Genomic DNA, 22,794 nt, shown 5'->3' with positions numbered 1-22,794 from the left:
TTCCTTCCAAAGACAATCTATTTTTTTTTTTCACTTCAAAGCACATAATCCACTTTCGAGATTTATAAAGCCACTAAACTGATCGCCCATTTCTACCGCCCGAGGAAAAAAAGAACGTTATATGAAAAACAATACCACATTCACTACATTCAGAAGGACAATAAAAAATAAGAGAAGAGAAGAACGATGAAAATTTTAAATTCCTGACCTTTACTCTCCATGGCAGGTGTGGCTCGAGAGAGTCTGAGCAACTCGAGGAAGGTGGTGTGTGACTCGTCCTCGGGTCCTTTGGCTTTGGCGGTCGTCTTTTTCGCTCCTCTCTTTTCCTTCCATCCGCTCCTCAGCCCAAGGAAAGTTTTCTTCTTCTCTGGGTCGAGAGCCATCGCCGATCCTTTCCGTCCTAATTTAACGGCTATGATGGAGTCCTTATCTGCGGTCTCTTCTGTCTCCTGACGACCCAAAGCCCTGGCTGTTCTTAGTCTGTGTCGTAAGGAGATGCACACTCCGAAGAGAACTGGAAGACCAGTCAAGAAACATGTCACAATTCAAAGTGTCAAGGGAAACTAAAAGCTACTTCCACATTGAGTTCTGTAACCAAGAATCGTAATCACCCTGTGTGATGCGCGTTTGTGTGTGTGTGTGTGTGTGTGAGAGAGAGAGAGAGAATGTGTTTTTCAACCATTATAATGGACTAGATTAGTATTATTTTGTGCATTTAAACTTAACGAGCTATAATGAGAGAGAAAAAAGTTAAGTATACCTTAGTTTTACCAGACCACTGAGCTGATTAACAGCTCTCCTAGGGCTGGCCCGAAGGATTAGACTTGTTTTACGTGGCTAAGAACCAATTGGTTACTTAGCAACGGGACCTACAGCTTGTTGTGGAATCCGAACCACATTATAGCGAGAAATGAATTTCTATCACCAGAAATAAAGTCCTCTAACTCTTCATCAGCCGGCCGTGGGAATTGAACTCCAGCCCATTGAATGACAGTCTGAAGCTCAACCGACTCGGCCAACAAAGGGCTATATAATGAGAGAGAGAGAGAGAGAGAGAGAGAGAGAGAGAGAGAGATTAATTTCTTGTATGCAATCAACTGTCGTTTCTTAGAATAAGGTTCGCAAAGGCTAACAGGAAATGCCAAAGCTATTTACAGTGGAAGAAACAACACTGGGGGTATACGGTTAGTGGAGAGCCCAAGGGAGCAGAATGCTTCGATTTCCTTTCCCTAATCAAGTGTGTTCCTTATTTGCAACGTTATGAAGCTACCCTTAAAATCAATATGCCAATGTAATAACTGCTCTCTCTCTCTCTCTCTCTCTCTCTCTCTCTCTCTCTGGGTGCACAAACGAAAAATATTCATATCTATAAAAAATAAACTTGATAAACCTAATTTCTTAGATTTCTGAATGCAATAGTATGTGTAAGTATTCGAATATATATATATATATATATATATATATATATATATATATATATATATATATATATATATATATATATATATATATATATATATGTATGTAGAATCTATATATCACTTTTACCCCCGTTCTGATAATGGGACACAGGTTCGTTTCCCTCTACTGGGCATCATAATTTCTTCATATATCTTGCACTTGGATCTAAGGCTTTATAGTGACAAGTGTATCCAAAAAGTGCGAAGAATTCGAGAAGTTAAGAGGGGATTGTATTATTATAATTACACACGCACACAAATATATATATATATATATATATATATATATATATATATATATATATATATATATATATGTGTGTGTGTGTGTGTATTTGTATGGTGTGAAGTAATATTTTCATCTGAAGTGAGAGGAGTGAGGACGGCAAATCGATAAAAGTATGATGGAAGGCATAGATAAAATCTTTGTCTCCTCAGAGAGAACGTTATTTTTTCGGTGCTCCACCAAAACAAACGCGTCAGTATTCCATTAGTTACCCGGTAATAATAGGGATCAGATCTCAATACTGTTTCACACAATGTTCAAATAAGAGAATAGTTCCTAAAAATGAATAAAACAAGTAAATAAGAGAATAAGAAAACTGCAAAACAAAGGGCTGAATTAGGCAGCTTCTAAATTAGTGTAGATCGGACTATAAAACGCTTGATATCCCGGTGAGAGAAACTTCTATACAGAACAGATTTCAGTTTGAGGTCAAAAAAAGATCTTTTATGTGATCGTTGGTGAATTGTGGAGAAGGGTAGGGATGAGGAGGGGAAGAATATAAATAACTAACAAACAAAAGCCTCTGAGACAGAACTGAAGGGAAATCTATTTGTTTTCTACGGTTGCTGGAGTCTCTCCATAGAGCGCTCAGTGGGAGCAAAAGGGGAGGGGGAGGGGAAAGGAGGGGGGACAACATCGGCAGAAATAACTCACTTAGAAAGAGGAGCGAAAGCGTAACGGCCGCTAAAGCTGCCGGCGCCGTTAGCGGGTGGCCTGGGCTAGAGACTTTGGTCCACTCACAGTTGTCACCGATGTGGTTTGGTCCACAAAGGCAGAGGTAATCCGGTTTGAGGTCATAGCAGGTTCCTCCGTGCAGACACGGTTCCAGCAGACACTTTCAATGTTGAGGTCACAAAAGCTCCCACCAGATGACGCCCAGAACCGCAGCTGGAAAATAATAATACCCCCCAAAAAAACTTATTGATTACTGTAGACATGGACTGTTGTTTTGCAAGACATGGAAGCATTTTATGATTTTTACCTTCCAAAATAATTAAATTTACTGCTTTAAAGATTCTTTTTGCTTTAATTTAATATTCACAGATATTTTAACTACACACGTATTCCATTCAGTTCAGCTATTTCAAAAACATGCCTGTATACCTAACGTCTTAAGAATTTAGCATATGCACTTGTGTGTAAGAGGATATATATATATATATATATATATATATATATATATATATATATATATATATATATATATATATATATATATATATATATCCACTATATATATATCACCGATATATATATTTGGTATATATATATATATATATATATGTATTGATATATATATATATATATCCGTGCATATACGGTATATATATATATATGTATATATATATATATGTATATATATATATATAGCTCCCATAGATGATGCCCATATATATATATATGGATAATATATATATATGTATATATAAATAACAGATTGATTATATATATATATATATATTATATAGATATATATATATATATTTATATATATATTTTATATTATCAAAATAAATATATATATATTGCATATAAATATTTATATATATATATATATTATATTCATGGATATTTTAACTATATATATATATATCCATTAGTTCAGCTATTTCAAAAACACGCCTATATATACCTAACATCTATAATAATATATATATATATATATATTTATATGTGTATATATATATATATATATAGCCTATACATGTACAGATAGCCATTCCTCCTAACAAGGATACATCCTGAAAAAAAGACTGACTGATGGCTGTTTCATTCACACTTCAACTGTTGAACCATAGATAAACCCCAAACAGAATTTCAACACAAAACATATCATACACTTATATGGAAAGTTCACAAGCAGCACAATGAACCCACTTACACTGTGACAGAAGCCAGAGAGATAAACTGACAAAAAGACCTGCTCATCTTTCAGATAATACAAGAACCACCTACTAACCTACAAGAAGGCTGCGTCCAGCTGGCGTGGCAGGACAGTGGGGGATCGCAGGTTGTATTGAGGCAAGAGCTGGGTGGGTTGCAACCCTTGATGAATCCATCTAAGGTGGTCACTTGTCCCCAGGTACTGCTGTTGGCTGCAGGGGGAAGTGGTAGCTGGCGATCGGATACTCTCAAGTCGTCTATGCATGCTGGCCACAACGCAACATGAATATATATTTTGCATTAATGAACAATAAAGGGCTCCACTAACTTCGGTATACCAGGTAAAAATTAAAACAGAAAACTATGAGGATAGTTAATAAGAAACACATGTACTTGGCCATATGCATTCCATTAAATTTGTGTGGTCGTTGAACTCTATATCAAACCACAGGAAACAAATTTTGTGAATGTGTGTGTATGTATAACTGCAATTACGGTAATCATTTTGGAGTGCTACTCAATATTTCACAAGGTATGTTACTATGAAAATGAATGGGAAACATACCATCGTCTCTGGAATTGACATTTAAATTTATATGAATACAAAAGATAAAACAAATTGTAAAGTATGATGAGAGAAAGTACAAGACTAAAAAGCAACTAATAAAAACTCCAGTCATTAAATTCTGAAGATGCAATTATTAAGTAGAAAAAATATCCATTTATTCAACAGGACCATCACATCATTTCCAATCAGAAGCTCCCATGTACTCACTGTCTTGCAGGTCATCTCCAACAGTCACGAGTTTGACGCCCAGGAACTCTGGAAGCCCCCCAACAGTCACTCCGTCATGCTTGTCTATCTCCAGTGGCATTGGCGGTCCAGTGATTTCCTCCTGCAGACTTGGTTTCCCAGGCAGTAGGGTTGGGATTGATTTGTTAAGACGCCATTCATCTCCTCCGTCAATGCTGATTAAGAGACTGTGACCGTGTCTCTCTGCCCTGATGGTGTGCCACTGACCATCTCCTACAGGTCTACTCTCGACACATGCAGCCCTGGATGCCCACCCTGCTCCGGACACTGATGCGCAAGCCACCCCAGCTCGAAGCTAAACATAGCATAACAAAAGTAACAGAGATTCAGAGTAATAAGGATTTAAAAGAATCTTTAGTCAAACATTACAAATTCACCATATCCTATCTTCACAAGGGGATATGTTGATATCACGTTTACTATAATTTCAGGGGCTTTCTTATGCTAAGGGTATCTTACAGCTGATCTATATAACATACGTAAACTGTGAAAGAATGCTGAGTGTGCTGAGCAGCTAGACGAACTAGCATCCCGGTTGCCTCGCCAAATGTCCTGACCCTCAGTTGGATGCTCACAACCCTTGACGAAGGAGTGAAAGACAGCGCCAGTTTCATGTAGGACTTCGAACCCAAAGTGGCTGGGACTGTTGGGGTGTCACAACTGACCCCTGTCCACCCAGGGTCACAATGGCACTCAGGGAAATTCAGTCCACCTGTACAGGCACCTCTGATGGCACACATTCCTGGCCCCTGAGCATGCTGTTTCTTGCGGCTGACAGCCAGCTGTGCTGTCTTTGCTGCATGCTGGCTCACCTAAGTCCACTAACTGCAATAAAGCTGCAAGACCGTCACTTGACTTTCATCACACCTGGCACGTTACTGATAATTTGAACACTGTTGATTTTTAACTATGCATATATATCATACAGTAATATATATATATATATATATATATATATATATATATATATATATATATATATATATATATATATATATATATATATATATATATACACATATATATATGACATTTTTATCACATATGATTTATATATTAATATGAAGCTATAAATATATATATAAATCCATATATATATATATATGGCGAATTATATATATATTTATAATATAAATGGACGGACGCTATATACTTTATCACTTATAAATTCCCCTCGGTGATAATTCCCATCGGGGATATACCTGAGGCAGCGTGGATTTGATATTATATATTTGTATATCATGATTATATATATATATATATATATATATATATATATATATATATATATATATATATATATATATATATATATATATATATATATATATACATATATATATATATATATATATATATATATATATATGTATATATATACATATATATATATATATATATATATATATATATATATATATATATATATATATATATATATATATATATATATATATATATATATATATATATATATATATATATATATATATATATATATATATATATATATATATATATATATATATATATATATATATATATATATGTATGTATGTATGTAATATATATATATATATATATATATATTCTGTGCATTATATATATATATATATATATATATATATATATATATATATATATATATATATATATAGTTTGAATATATCCTATATATATATATATATATGTATATATATATATATATATATATATATATATATATATATATATATATATATATATATATATATATATATATATATATATATATATAAATTTTATCATATATATATATATATATATATATATATATATATATATATATATATATAAATTTCTTCTTTGGGAAAATCCCAGCTTGTTCCCATTTTTATATGGGGTTGCCGATAAATGCCTTCCTCAGAAGGACTTTGATTTGGCTTTGGGGTAGACTTTGTAGTCCCGATCGGATCGCCCTGCCTGACATCGCTTAGACCCTGGTTATCACTTATGAATTCCCTCACCAGATAATTCTCCCAGCAGCGATATTCATGAAGTAGCGTGAGGTTTTATATTAAGACGTGTGAGGTGTTTGTTATGTTTTTAGAAGATGTTGGAGTGGCTTTGTTTTTGTGTATATATAAAGTCTGTAACACCCATTTGCTTTTATAAACCTATCCGTTGATTACATACATAATCCTGGGGTGTCTACACGAATATAAAGTGTCCGCCTATCTGGCCAGTCGGCTATATTTGAACCCGTATATAGATATATATAAGAAGTCTGATATACTATATTAACCAACTATATATATATATATATATATATATATATATATATATATATATATATATATATATATATATATATATAATATAATCATATAAATATGGAACGTGATGAATATATATAAATAAAGATAAAGAGAGAGAGAGAAACGGAAATATATATATATGCTATATGAAATTTTTATCACACTGTGATTTATAAGAAATCATAAAGCTACAAATGTTTACAAAGAAAGTTCATATAAATGACAGATGGGGATGTATAATGGAAACATATGTGAAGGGGAACACAATGAAAATGAGTTTTGGTAGTTCTACTAATTCTTCAATTGTGTTGACACGAACCTTTCTTTATAATCCCCATCTGTCATTTATATCAGCTTTCCAATACCAAACTTACCCACTGTGCTTCTTGAGTCTAGCTCAGTGGGTAGCGTCTTCTGGAGTCGCTATCTTTAATATATTATATATATATAGGGTATATATCCTATACATATATATATATATATTTTATCATATATATATCTTCTTCTTCCCAGCTTGTTCCCATTTTGATATATTCCCAGATGCCTTCCTTTGAAGGACTTTGATTTGGCTTTGGGGTAGACTTTGTAGTCCTGATCATGATTCCTGACATTGCTTAGACCCGGTATTGTATAATGTATTGTACCAGTTCATATCTTTCTCCCAGCAGCGATATATATGAGGTCGAGAATCGAGACGTATGTTTGTTCTGTTTTTAGAATTATGTTTGAGTGGCTTTGTTTGTGTGTGTTATAGTCTATATATCCATTTGCTATTATATATAACCTATCCGTTAATTGCATACATAATCCCGGGTGTCTACACGGATAGCAAAGTGTCCGCCTCTCTGACCAGTCAGCTGCGGATTTGAACCCGTGCCACAGACCTCTAAGATCTGAGGATGCTGCCTTAACCAACTATATATATATATATATATATATATATATATATATATATATATATATATATATATATATATATATATATATATATATATATATATATATATATATATATATATATATATATATATATATATATATATATATATATATATATATATATATATATATATATATATTTCTACATCTTCCCAAGCATCCAAGCCACCAAACGCTCAATTTAAATAAAAACACAGTGCATTGCTTAGCACTGCCTGACAAAGAAGGGTGAAAGGAATATTGGCCTCTCCTCAAAACCCATTAACTGCGTTCTGTATATCTCTCCCACTTTCTCTTTTGAACATGTGACTTTGAGAAGCCTTTGTTTCAGGGACTTTGAGGAGCCTTTGTTTCAGGCACGAGGTTGTGACGAGATTAAGTATGACCAGAGGCAGAATAGAGCCAGCACTGCAGATTAAGAGAAAGAACACCTGGCACTGACTCTCAAATGATGAGAGCGCATCGCATAGGGGAATGACACTAACCCCTGACTGAGGTCTGAACATAATGGCCTGACTGTTGGAACAGGGGGAGAGACATAGCTGGACGTGAGTGAGACACATCTGCCCTTTCATTCCCGTCTTCTTCAGAGTGCAATGCCCCCATACCACGTGGTCTCCTTGAGTAGGAACTTAGTAACCTTACCAGTGAAGCCCTTTGACCTCCTCTGCCATCATTATCCTCTCTGAAGCCACCTCTTCTATAAGGTAAAGTGATCTGTTGCAAACGTTCTTCCATTCAGTCACACTGTTTTAATTCTCATACTAAACTTCCTTTTTCATTTCTAAGTGCCAGTATTTCCATATCAACCCTGCCTTGTTAGGGCAGTTTTATGTAAATGCCTGTGTTTGAATAATTACATAAAATTGTGTGTTCAAGGCTTCCTTGGCACCCTCTGTGATCGCATTGTCCTATGCATATTTTACTGTGTCCTTACTGGCTTTTAATTCATAAATCTCTCCGTTTACAGAGGGTTTGTTAGCTGTGGAATTATCTTAACTGTGCCTTGTATCAGCATTGTCACACCGAAGGATATACCTTCAAGTCTTCCCAGTTATAATTAACCTCACAGGCCTTGCCTGCTTGATTAGTTCATTTCATCTTGTGATAGCTCCTTTAATGTAAATACACGTAATCTTAAACTTAACCCTAACATGTTTACTTACAACTATCTTGTGAGCAGAGCCCTCAGCTCAGTTAAATTCCCCCTTTCTCCTTGTTTTTTACGATTACCTGAATCAACAGCAGTCAGATGATATACCAGTATTGAGGTAAGCAAAATAATCAAAATTTTAGAGACTATAACTGGCTCATGATAAGCATTTCCCCAGGTAAAATTGTAAATATATATATATATATATATATATATATATATATATATATATATATATATATATATATATATATATATATATATATATATATATATATATATATATATATATATATATATATATATATATATATATATATATATATATTGACATTTTATTATTCATAAATATTGTCTTTTATAGATTTTATTAGTAGTATTGGCAGTGTAAAGTAAGTAGGTAGGGTTGTTTGAATTACATTTATTTGATTTTTATATTTTGCCAAAAATTTTAGTAAGATTTTGTTGGTTTTTCGTGCAAGCCAAATCATTTATTTATAACAAAACCCCATCCCCAAATAGAAATATTATTTGGAATGTTCCTCTTCTGCACCATATCACTCTAGTTGCTGATCTTAATGATCTCACCTGATCATTTATATTTAAATTGGAAAGACACCCATCAAGTGAATAAGGCGTAGGAGCCTGATCCCATCCATAATCCTTTGGTCGTTGAGGGCCTTGAGCTAGACCCCCTATTTGTAGAGGACCCAGTACCTCCCATGCTGTTAGGCCTTCTGGAAGTCCCCAGGACCTCCGAGCAATGCAGTGAGAGTCATCGCTGGGCTCTTCGTCCCATCCCAGGCCACAGAAGTCCACCATCAAGACCACTCCCTGAGTACAAGAAATTGGACGGAATATTGGTCATTTAAAGGTTAACATAATCTTGTTGGATTTAATGTATTTTTTAGGCGGTTTTTAAAATGCATGTCCTCATCAACACAGAGTGGAATGAAACTCAAAATTATTTCTTCCCATATTAAGTTTTAATTCCTTTTTAGTGCAATTGCATAATAATGTGAAGTCTCAAAACTAATAATCAAAATTTTATAAAAGTCAGAGGAGAATGATTCATGTCGAGCATATAATTTGCTTTTATTTGTGAAAATATCTCATTCGTAATGTTTCATCCCATAAAACATGCTGACGTTAGCTAAAGCTTTTTATTTGGTGTTTGCTAAGTGCTCAGTGACCAAAATATTTTCACTAACACCAGTTTACTTTTAATTAATTTTCATTAAAAATAGAAAAAAAATATTTTGCATGGATAATTTATTCTTTCAGTGTAATGTGCAGCACTGACAGCATAGTTTTTCCCCTCTCTCTCCACCCTAGCTGCAACTACTAAGGGATTCAGAGCCAATGAAACATGGTTTTTTGACAACACCTTTTTATCAAAGCATCGGGTAAAGGTGAAAGTTGGCAAGTGTATATTTTATAACCCTACCTAATTTTTGCAAGTATTATTTGGTACCTAAGTTCGATAGTAAAATGATATCGCTGATGCCCGTACCGAGAAAATCACAGACAAGGATCCTAAAACCATTAGTGACGTAAACATAATATGACGTCATGAGGCTCCGCCCATCCACCAGGTAGGTGGTGAATGGATATGCTTACACAGTCTAGGCTTCAACAATTTCGATAATGGCCCGCAGGATATGGAATTGTCCCCATGTTTGCAAAACTGCATTTGTGCTACGGCTTGCCACTTTGTATACAAGCGAGAAGACCCATGGCAAGATTTACTCTAGCATGAATAGATAATTATTTCTATAGTGGCTAATAGTTACTTGGCCACCCCAGAAATGTGGGCAGTAGCTGTTAGACAATCCCCTCACTTTGAGAAGGAGTACTGGAAGTCTGAACAAGATCCATGAGAGCGTGGAACCAGTCATCACTGACATCGCAAGCAACGATGAGGACGGGGATGATGACCTCTTCCTCGAGAGTGACGATGAAGACATTTTGTAAATAAATTATATATATAGTGTTAAATGTTTTATTTGTACATCTAAAACATATTTATTAAAATACAATGATTATAACAATATGTTCCTCATTCAAACTGATTTCAATATATTTTCCTTTCCATGCATATCGATATAAATCGTGTTACATTTGACTGATATTAAGTAGGTAAATAATAGCTTGACCTCAAAATCTTGACTCCTACCACTGCAGCTAGTATACAAGCGGTGTTTAGGGTGCTGTATGATATAAATAAAAAAAAACAAGAAAAATAGCAGTGGGTAACATTAACTGAAATAAAACAATGGCGTTGACCTTTACAACTCTAACAATTGAGGGAAATGAGGTATCATTGCTTTTCATTTGAATTCTACTTTTGATGACCGCTCTTGACTCGCTGCAAATAGAAGGCTATAGTGTCAAAACCTGAGGTGAAACAAAATTGATTGTCTTTTTGTATTCCTGCCCTGAATAGATGTAGATCTAACAAATGAGCTATAGACTGGTTCATAATGTGGATGAATTACATACACTGAATTATTTGTAAAGTAGAAACAATACGATATCAAGAAAACGGAAGAATTCCAAGATAACAACTTAGTCCCAACAACTGCTGTGGAAGTTGCGGTGAAACCTCCACAGAATAATAATAATAATAATAATAATAATAATAATAATAATAATAATAATAATAATAATAATAATAGCATTGAGAATGATAATGCAGTCAAGGCGACGATGACTAATCCTGCCCGCCATCGTTGATATCGCTGAAGCCTAGAATGGGTACTAACAAGATCAAGAAAAATAAAAGGTCTGCTCACTTCCCCCCAAATCCCCCATGTAGGCAGAGCTTAGTCTTCCTCCTTATTGCGTCAGCAGAGGAATTGCCGTAATGAGCAGGTACCTCTACGATATGTCATCAACTACGTAGTTACCCCCAATTGAGTAGACCTTGTATCTCTTGGCCTTGGGTACTGATATCAATTAGTGAATATGTCATCAGCAAGTGGGCAGAGCCACAGTGAAGAGACATTTTATATAAACTTCCCTTCACTGCGGGGGGAGCCTCGTGATGTCATAGGTTAACGTCACTATTGTGTTTAAAACCCTTACCTGCGATTTTGATGGCACTGGCATAGGAAACACTCTTTTACTCTGATAAATACAGAACTACTGAACTTAGTTACTAAATAATACTTGCAAAGATTAGGTAGGGTTAGGGTTATAAAATATACACTTGCCAACTTTCACCTTTATCCGATGCTTTGATAAAAAAAAGGTGTTGCCGAAAAACCATGTTTCATCGGCTCTGAATCCCTTAGTAGGTATATATTTCACTATTTAGGTAAACAATATGAAAATATTAGAAATATGAATCGGTGCAATGTTTACGTTCATGCCTTAATTTTCAGTAAGCTCACCCCTACCTAGGGTAAATGAAGGTTTCGGTATTAGAAATACAATGCTCTTAAGCTCAGAGTCTTTTCAATCTTGCAACGACAAGGACTTTCACTTCAAACGACATAGATTCAACCAACCTGTGAATGCAAGTGAAGGTGTACGGTGTGCCATTCGCCATCAGTGACAGATGCATTGACGGTGAGAACGAAGGATTTCCCAATCCCTTCAACAATGAGCTGGGGCTGACTCTCCACCACTTGCAGCGCAAACATGGGTGAGGGAAGAGGCCAATAAGAGGAACCAAAGAGCCGTGAGTGCGGGAGCAAGGGGACCAAAATAAAGAAGCAGCCCGTGGGGTCGACGTGTCAGGACACGAAGGGACACCGTCGTAGGCAGGCATGGAGGGAGAGGTTTCAACCACACCCAACCAGACCCACGGAAAGTTCTGGAAAGGATCTTGCACTTTGGACCCCAGGAACCTCCCGGACACACGCACCTGCCATAAGTTCGAGGGAAAAATATGTTTGTGCATACTGTCTTTTGTTATCACGCTAAGTCAAGTATCTCAATACGTTTTGATGGTTATATACATATAATTTATTACAGTGTTATTTCTTAGCTTAACTGTTCAGTGCTGAAATCCCTATACAATCATTTCTCAGTTCTCTCCTCAGTCATAATTAGACAACTTCGATGGTAGGTAACAACAAATAAAGTGAGAGAAGAACTTAGCTCAAAAATTTATGATAATCTATCGGTTAATATTGCCTTTCTCTCTTTATTGCAACAGAACAGCAATTGAATCAAAAGAAAATTATCTATATTTTCTCTTAAAGACCAGACCACGCGTGTACACATTTCAGTCTCGATGAATAATGATACAAGAGTACATACTTAGTTATGGTGCCCCTGGAATACATCAATCTCTCTAACATTAGAAATATAACAGTAATATTATATGAAGAAAGCCCATAACCACCTCCGCCCTCTATCTCTCACTCTCTATTTGTGTAAGGAAAGGGTTAATCAGAAGCTGCTCACCTGTTTCCCGAAGGAAATCTTATGCACCTGCCTCCGTTGAGGCAACTGGAAGGAGCGCAGGTGTCGGAGTCGTAAGAAGCGCCTCCATGGCCCCTTGGACTTTCCCAGGACTCACACTCATGGGTTCGAATGAGGAGAGGAGTCACCAGCGAGGTCATGTTCGTGTCGACAACCTGGACAGAAAAGGGAGGGAAACTTGACAAAGTAAAAAAAAAAGTGTATAAAATATGTTTGAGCATTACTGTCTATTTATGCCGTCAGGATGTAAGTATGTCGCAGGGATTATGTGAAATTCATGGATTTCACGAAATCCGAAGGGAATTTGTGAAATGACCAATTCGCTTAGGAACACTTGATCTCCGAGGGGTAGTACTAAACACGGCGAATCAGGGATTCATCTACACTGTTTCGCCGTGTTTAGTACTAGGCCCCTGGGGTATCAAATGCACTTAGGGACGTTTGATCCCCCATGGTTAGTACTTAAAACGGCGAAATGCATTTAACCTCCCAGGGGCTAGTACTTAACACGGCGAAACGTGTAGATGAATCGCTGTTTCTACATGTTTGGTGCTATAGTAGGACCAAAGTCGAGTGGAAGGGCGGAGCTAAAACAGGTTAATACAACGCTGCCAAATTTCACTTCGGAAAACATTTGTTTATGTTTATCCAGGGCAATTCTTCTACTTGGCCTTGACTCATACATGTAAGAGGTTAATGATTAGGACCAAATCCTGGTCGTGGTATCTTTCGAGATTTGCTAAATTCTGGCGTATGGGTGATTCTTTCCTACCAGCCTTGCCGCGCTGGACGAGTTAGTCCCTTTAATCCATGTACAATAATATCTAATGTTTTTTTTTTTTTTTTTTTGTAAGGCAAGGCAAATAATATTTGATGTTCAGTTTTGTATATATTTCATATACAACCGAAATATGGTTCTTTCACTCACTCCTGTTGCAGCAGTCACACGATCCATCAATCTTGAAATGTCAAAGAAAGATCAGCCGTTTCTTTTCTCCTGCTGTAAATATTTAAAAACATTGTAGACGATTTCCTTCATCAGGGCGATTAAACGTGCTTTACTTGTCTTGTATGGTTAAGTCAAGGTCGTTAAATGAGATTAGAACATTTTCTTGACCAAACAGTACATTTGGCAAAGTTCTTCAAAAACCTTGCATTGTTTACGACGAGCATAAGTGTTTTTTTTTTTTTTAAATCTTATGGTAATGAAAATTAATAGAAGGACTTTTTAGTTGAAAAACTATAATTTCTGGGAGTTTAAAATCCCAGTTCAGTATAATTTATAGACCATAAATTCTGTACATTTGACACCACTCTGAAACTATAATTTCTGTGAGTTTAAAATCCCAGTTCAGTATAATTTATAGACCATAAATTCTGTACATTTGACATCAAATGTGTTAATATACCTTGTTCATTTCTGCCATTCGGTTTTGGTCTTACTATATCCCTCGATTTCAAATGTTCCTATGTGAGTTTCTCATTTCACAAATTCCTAGGGAGATTTTGTGATATCCCAGATTGAATCGAAACTTATTTTATTATGGGAATTTTTTTTCTATGGACCTATCATTAAGAGCCCATATCTTTTAGTTATATAGACTATGTCGCACAAAATGACAATAAAAATATAAAAATCAATCCTTATACGCATAAAATTATATTTATATTTTATAATAATATTCCCTGTGGCAATTCTCAAGTTGCCACACCATAATTCCATTTTGTATTTTCGAAATTCAAAGTTCATGTCTTGAACACAAACGTGAAAGTTTTTAACATTTAACATTTTGTTTTGTATTTTTTAAAATTTTTTGTTGGTAGAAGTTTCTAAACCTCGTTAATTTGTAATAAAGATACTTTTTAAGACAAAATTTCTCGTTCCTTTTTCAGTATGAAACTATTTAAAACTTTTGCCATACATAAATAAATAACTTTCCTAATCTAAAAAATTTTGAGTTTTCAAGAGATAATAAAGAGAAATGCTTTGCATACTGACGCTGCTGTAGGCGGACTGAAGATTCGAGGATTCCAGTTCCTAATCATTAGCATGATTAAGTTTTAGTCACCAGCACACGTTAAAATGCAGGCACATCCTACAACCAAATCATTTTACTTAGTGAGGAAAGAGATAACGAAATTTTTCGAAGACCGCGAAGGAAAGCATTTCCCTTATGCTGAATTCTCGACTCGTTTAGGATAAAAGCTAAATCGATACCTGAAGAGGAAGACCTGTCGAAGCCAGAGACGTCAACGAGGCTCCGTCTTCGTAGGACAGCTTGAGGGTGGAGAGAGCAGAGTCCTCTGGTCCTTCGAGGTGTGGAGGATGTCCTCTACTCTCCGTGTCCTTCCTAGGGACCTCCTGTACTGAGGGTCCTTTCTTATCGAAGACGGGCGGTGGATACTCCAGGGACACCGAGAGACCGGTGGACTTTTCCAGCTTTTGTTGGAAGAAGAGAGACGAAGTCAGTTGGCTTCTGCCCGCGTTATGCACATTAATCTTCTTCTTCTGCAATTTCAGCTCCTTTTTACTATCATTCTCAAACAACTTCCGTCAAAATCTCTTCTCAGCTAACAAACCAGCCACAAAAAAAAAGGGTACTAATTCAAAACACCTTTTCTTAGCATATGACGAAGAAGTGGGATGTATATGTTCATTTGTTCAGGTAAAAATCTCGTCAAATTACTCATATTGTTTCATTGTGTGCCGCCAAACAACTAACTTACGTAAAATGTCAGGAATTTTACTTTGAAAGAACTTATTAAACGCTAAGTAGCTTGCTTACGTTTAAAATGTGAAAATACATAGCATCAGAAATGTGTCATACTTGACATGTTTTCCAAAGCTCCCTTCTGAAAAGATAGTATTTAACAGTCTTTCGTGTAACATTATGCCCTTGTAAATTTATTAGAGCGTGATCAAGTTCTTCCCTGAGCGTGAATGAGGGCCAGTGTTCGTGCTAAAGTAGATATTGTTGTGTTGAGCTGTTTTCTTTCGAACGGTAACCATCTCATATACATTATAAGAGAAAAATTCTATTTAGGCGAAAGGACGCGTGTGTGTTTGTGGGCGTGTCTGTACGTAAAGGCAAGTATGTTCAAATCTGCCTTTATGTCCAAGATTATCATTTTAATAACATTGCGCCGTTTTTCATTTTGTCTTAGTATAAGTCCATGAATGTATGAAAGTGAAAAATCTTTCGTTCTTCCAGCTGTTATTTTATTGTTTAGTAATTCGTTATTTTCATTAATATCCTTTAACATCGTATAATGGTAAATAAAAAGAAAGGTTATTCCTTTCCTCATCTGTAATTCTGTTACTTACCTAAAAGATCGCATCTAGATCAAAAATATAGCTTTGATAAAGAAAAAACCCTTTCGATTTGGCAATGGATCACTACAATACGTAAAAGACAAAATAAAGCAATTGTGCTAATAAACCTCATGGCTTCAGTGAGCAGGCTTTATGAACTAATCATATCCTGTAAATGCATTATATATATATATATATATATATATATATATATATATATATATATATATATATATATATATATATATATATATATATATATATATATATATATATATACATATATATATATATATATATATATATATATATATATATATATATATATATATATATATGTATATATATATATATATATACATATATAGGCTATATATATATATACATATATATATATATATATATATATATATATATATATATATATATATATATATATATATATATATATATATATATATATATAAATCTACTGGTCACTTTTGACAGACACATATGTAATTTTAATAGCCACAATGCCCTCTTAACTTCTCGATTCTTTGCACTTTTTTTGGATATGCCTGTAACTACAAGCCGAAAGATCCAATCGGAAGAAATTGAAGAGGCTGTGATGGCCGGGAGCGGGAAGCGAACCCACTTACCATAATCACAAGGAGGTCGCGTTGCTGACCTGACCACGAGAAGGATAAAAGGGGAACATATACCTGTTGTTTTCAGATACGAGCTGAATAGACCCATCCTCACCATCGTAGCCAAGTGGGCAATCGTTTTTATTGCTTTTTTATGCTGAAGTTATATGTAGAATCTACTGGTCACTTTTACCAGACACATATGGGTCCAATGCCCTCTTAACTTCTCGAAATCTTCGCGCTTTTGGATATGCTTGTAACAGAAAGATAAACGGAAGAAATTGAAGAGACTTTGATGGCCGGTCGCAGGAAGCGAACCCATGTTACCATAATCACAAGGTCACGTTGCCGACCTGACCACGAGAAGGATAAAAGTCTATTACCTCTCGTACATACATATACCTGTTGTTTTCAGATATATTCATTAGAGCTGGAATAGACCCATCCTCACCATCGTAGCCAAGTGGGCAATCGTTTTTATTGCTTTTTAGGCTGAAATATGTATGTAGAATCTACTGGTCACTTTTACCAGGCACATATGTAATTCTAATAGCCAGCTGTAATAAATATATCTGAAAACGACAGGTATATGTATGTACGAGAGGTAATAGACTTTTATCCTTCTCGTGGTCACGTCAGCAATGCGAACTCCTTGTGATTATGGTAACATGGGTTCGCTTCCTGCGACCGGCCATCACAGTCTCTTCAATTTCTTCCGTTTGGATCTTTCGGCATTAACATATCCAAAAAGCCGAAGATTTCGAGAAGTTAAGAGGGCATTGATTAGAATTACATATGTGTCTGGTAAAAGTGACCAGTAGATTCTACAACAGCCTAAAAAGCAATAAAAACGATTGCCCATTGGCTACGATGGTGAGGATGGGTCTATTCAGCTCTAATAAATATATCTGAAAACAACAGGTATATGTATGTACGAGAGGTAATAGACTTTTATCCTTCTCGTCGTCAGGTCGGCAACGCGACCTCCTTGTGATTATGGTAACGTAGGTTCGCTTCCCACGACCGGCCATCACAGTCTCTTCAATTTCTTCCGTTTCGATCTTTCAGCTTCGTAGTTACAAGCATATCCAAAAAAGCGCGAAGAATTCGAGAAGTTAAGAGGGCATTGTGGCTATTATAACAACTGCATTTTATAGTGACGTCGACTGGAACTAGTTGGAGGTTACTCTTGGGTGTTCACTTGTAATTCCCCTTCAGTGATATTCCCGAAGTAGCACGAATTGTATATTAAACGACATTTGTAGTTTAATGTTTGTATATAAAATTTCACTGCGATGTGATAAAAAAACATTCGTGAAGCTACAAATGTGGCTTAAAATCCAATTCTCGCTACTTCAGGAATATTCCCGATGGGGAATTATCACCGAAGGGGCTTCGAGGGATCGAGACCCGGCGGTAACGATCCATTTATCACTTTAAAAAAATTCCCCTTCGGGGATAATTCCCCATCAGTGACATTCCCGATGCTGCGCGAATTGGATATTAAGCGACATTTGTAGCTTCATGAATATAAAATATATATATATATATATATATATATATATATATATATATATATATATATATATATATATATATATATATATATATATATATATATATACATACAGTATATATATATGTTTTATCAAATTCTGTGGGTAGAAAAAACCTACTGTAGTTCGGCCTATAATTAGGGTGTCAATACCCTACACCCTAATATCAGATTTACACTTGATGAAGAAGAAAATAACACGCTTCCCTTTCTAGATGTTTTAGTGTCCAGGAATGAACAAGACTTCTACACTGGGGTTTTTAGAAAAAAAGACTTTTACTGGGTTAGGTATCAATTTTTATAGTCCTTGTTTTTATAATTTTAAACTCAATACTATCTCAACTCTCCTCCACAGGGCCTTCACCCATACCTCTAATTGGTTTACTTTTAATGACGAAATTAAATTTCTTTCCCAATATCTTAAAAATACGAGTAACTGCCTCCCAGACAAACTATTGTTTAAAACGCTTAGGAAAATGCTCTAGGTTCATGGAGGTACCATCAGTCTCGACAGCACCAAAATTAAAAATGTTTGCGAGCTTCCCTTTTTTTTTCATGATGACCTTTTCAGAAAAAAGTTCCTGACAACAATTAAAAAGAATTCCCGGCATTAAACCTCAAAATCGTTTCAAAAAATCCATTAACGATCGGATCTCTGTTCAAAATGAAAGACCGCCTTAGCCCTTTTCTAAAATCTAATGTTATTTATAAATATACGTGCCCGAGATGTGATCACGGGACTTACGTGGGTTGTACGAAGAGGCTACTCAAAGTGAGAATAGATTCTCACAGGGGGGCGTAGTTTTAGAACGGGTAGTCGATTAACAAATCCCGAAGAGTCAAATATCAGGAACCATTCTAAGTCATGTAAAACATACATTGAAGATAAGGACTTTACAATTATAGGTCACAAGTACATAATGAAAACGACCTAACAATCTTGGAGTCCATTATGATAAAAAATAGTTCCGTCTTTAAATACGCAATCCTCCTCTGTTCAGTTGTTTATTGCCTCAGGTGCGTTGTTTGTTTTTACGAAACTCTTTCAGTCACTGCCCTTTCCTTTGCGAGGATAAGGTACAGGATGGCCTGAATTTTTTAGTGTTTTATATAATTTTACTGTTTTTAGAATCTTATAGATATTCCGTCCATATTTTTAGTGTTTAGTATAATTTCCTGTTTTAGGATGTTCATAAATTATTTTCAAGTTTTCCACATGCTGATGCTCATTAAATTTGATTAAGTTTTGCGTAATTTTAATGGATTATGCAGTGCCTGGTTTTAAAGTTCGTCTGCATCTTTATTATAGCCTTGAGGATGCGATTATGAATCGTGAAAAGTTGGCAAAATAAATGTACCTGAGTACGACGCCTTTCCCTGTGGTTCACCTGGTGAGATGTAACTAGAGCTGCAGCTCCGTCTTCTGAGGATATATATATACATATATTTATATATATATATATATATATATATATATATATATATATATATATATATATATATATATATATATATATATATATATATATATATATATATATATATATATATATATATATATATATATATATATATATATGTATGTATATATATATATATATATATAAAATCCATAAGGAAACGGAAACACTGGAGTGCTATATATAAATATATATGTTTACAAAGAAAGAAATGAGAGATAGAGATATGTACCAGAGAGAGAGAGAGAGAGATTTTATCTTTAGAGAGAGAGAGAGAGAGAGAGAGAGAGATGTACGATGTTTCCTTTCACCTTTTCCGGCGAGCGCTTCTTATATATCTATCTATCTATCTATATATGTATGAGAAGCGCTCGCAAGATAAGGAGAAAGGAAAGATCGTAGATCCTATACATACATACACACACACACACATATACATATATATATATATATATATATATATATATATATATATATATATATATATAAAACATTGCAACTCTGACAGTGTAAGGCAATAAACTCCGTGTTCCATTATTACGAAATATATATGGTGTTAGACTGCCATCCAGTATCGAAATCATTCAAATTGTGTGGTCATCTTTGACGGGATAGGTACGGTAGTAGTTTAATAATAAATAATAATCATTTTTTTATAGTTACACGACTCGGATCGCACCCTCGCATGTTCTGGCGATCTAGTTTTGGTCTGTTGCATTGAATGCTGAAGAGCAAAATTGCTAAATTAATTCTATAATATTATTCTAAAAGTTCAATGTGGCTGTTTAGGACTATTCTGCCTAACTACCAATTAAACGGAACCAACAACAACAATAAAACAAATCAGGACTTGTATCCACTATTTTCAACAAAATTGGTAAATTAATTTTATAATATTCTAAAAGTTCAATGTGGCTGTTTAGGGCTATTCTGCCTAACTACCAATTAAACGGAACCAATAACAACAATAAAACACAAATCAGGACTTGTATCCACTATCTTCAACCAAATAATACACTGGAAAAATACAGGGAAGTTTTGAGTAGTTTCCATTATGCTGCGTTTCCCTTGAAAGATAACAGCATTTGACGAAGGCCTGTCTTGACTGTTTCGTCTATTTTACTGTCAATCACCAGTCACTAATTCGATGGCAAATGCTATAATCACCTGTTGCTCAATAGGGTAAGAAATAAATCTCGTTGCTGCTCCTTTTCCAGGTATATGATTACGATCATTAGGCTACTTATTGCATGTTCCTTTTTCCATTCATTTCCTACAAGCTCTATACTGCGGTATTATGTCCATTCTCAAGCACTTTTACTCATACCATTCAATTTACCTTTAGTCATGACCACGAAATGCTCTCTAATGCCATAAATGTTGGCATAACTTAGTTAATTGCCGGGAGGTAAATTATGAAATTTATTAGGAGATCGTTAATGACTAAACAAATTCTGTTTCATAATGGGGTTTTTCACAAAAAATATGCCTAATTGAGACATTGTTTTCTAGATTTTACATTACCACAACCTCCTTGACTAGCGACAATGAACAGAATCAGTTTGCCAGACCACGATGCCAGTTACTGTTGATTGCAACCTACCTTTTACCTTTTCAAGGATTTTTTTTTGTGGGGGGCGGGCGCTTTTGAATTAGCATTATGCGAAGCCGCCGCCATGCTGAAATGACACAAGCTCATGACACATACAGGATCACCTCACCTTTTCCTTGTGGAGAGACAACAAGCCCTGAAGCCTCACAGGATCCACAAAAGAATCCTTGTCATCCCTGACGCTCACCCAGACACAGGCGGTTGGCCCCGGATGCTCTCTGGAGGCGCCAGTACCATTTGGCTTTTCTCGTTCTTGTGGATTGCTGGGTGGAGACTCCGCTTTCGGAGAAGTGAAGGAGACAGTGGAAGTGACCCCCGGAAGAGCTTCATTGCCGTAAACGCTGACCACTTCGACTTTGTAGGAAAGACCTCCTGATATGACGTCGTGAACTGCCTCCAGGAGTTTACCAAGACCTCCTCCTCCAGACTGATGTTGGATAAGAAAGAAATGTCAATAGAAATAGAACAGTAATAATGATGATGATAAGAAGAGACAGAGGAAATAGATGTAATAGTAAAAACAAAAGGGCCCTTTCTCCAGGAAAATGAGTCGAAAAATTAAATCTTTTCGGTGTAACGTCTGTAAACACCCAATTTACCTTTTGCTTATTCCTGCTAACAGTCATATGAATACAATAACAGTCTTACCCTAAACATAACCCAAATTTCAGTCTGACCTTGCACCCTTAAGTTTTTTCCTGGTCGTGTCTGACTTAAGTTGGAACATCTGCACCATTTTTGGATATTTAAGGGAAATATAGTCCCTGACTCGTACAGTTCAAACATTATGGCCAACATTAGATTCCTATTTGATAGCTGGCCGCCATGAGAGATAAAAATAAGATTATCTTTTTTCTCTCATAATATGAATCAGTTCCTCTAGTCGACAGGACGCATGAAAACTGGCCGCCATGAGAGATAAAAATAAGATTATCTTTTTTCTCTCATAATATGAATC

At 35.3% G+C, this 22,794-nt stretch overlaps 1 pseudogene; it reads right to left on the bottom strand.

Annotated features, from left to right (window-relative positions):
• LOC136845685 (neural-cadherin-like) overlaps positions 1 to 22,794 on the bottom strand; it is a 94,598-nt pseudogene that overhangs the window by 5,494 nt on the left and 66,310 nt on the right.

Source organism: Macrobrachium rosenbergii, chromosome 14 (assembly GCF_040412425.1).
Source record: "Macrobrachium rosenbergii isolate ZJJX-2024 chromosome 14, ASM4041242v1, whole genome shotgun sequence".
In the NCBI taxonomy this organism is placed as follows: Eukaryota; Metazoa; Arthropoda; class Malacostraca; order Decapoda; family Palaemonidae; genus Macrobrachium; species Macrobrachium rosenbergii.
The sequence above is the reverse complement of the archived record's forward strand: the minus strand, read 5'-3'. Positions and strand labels throughout refer to the sequence as shown.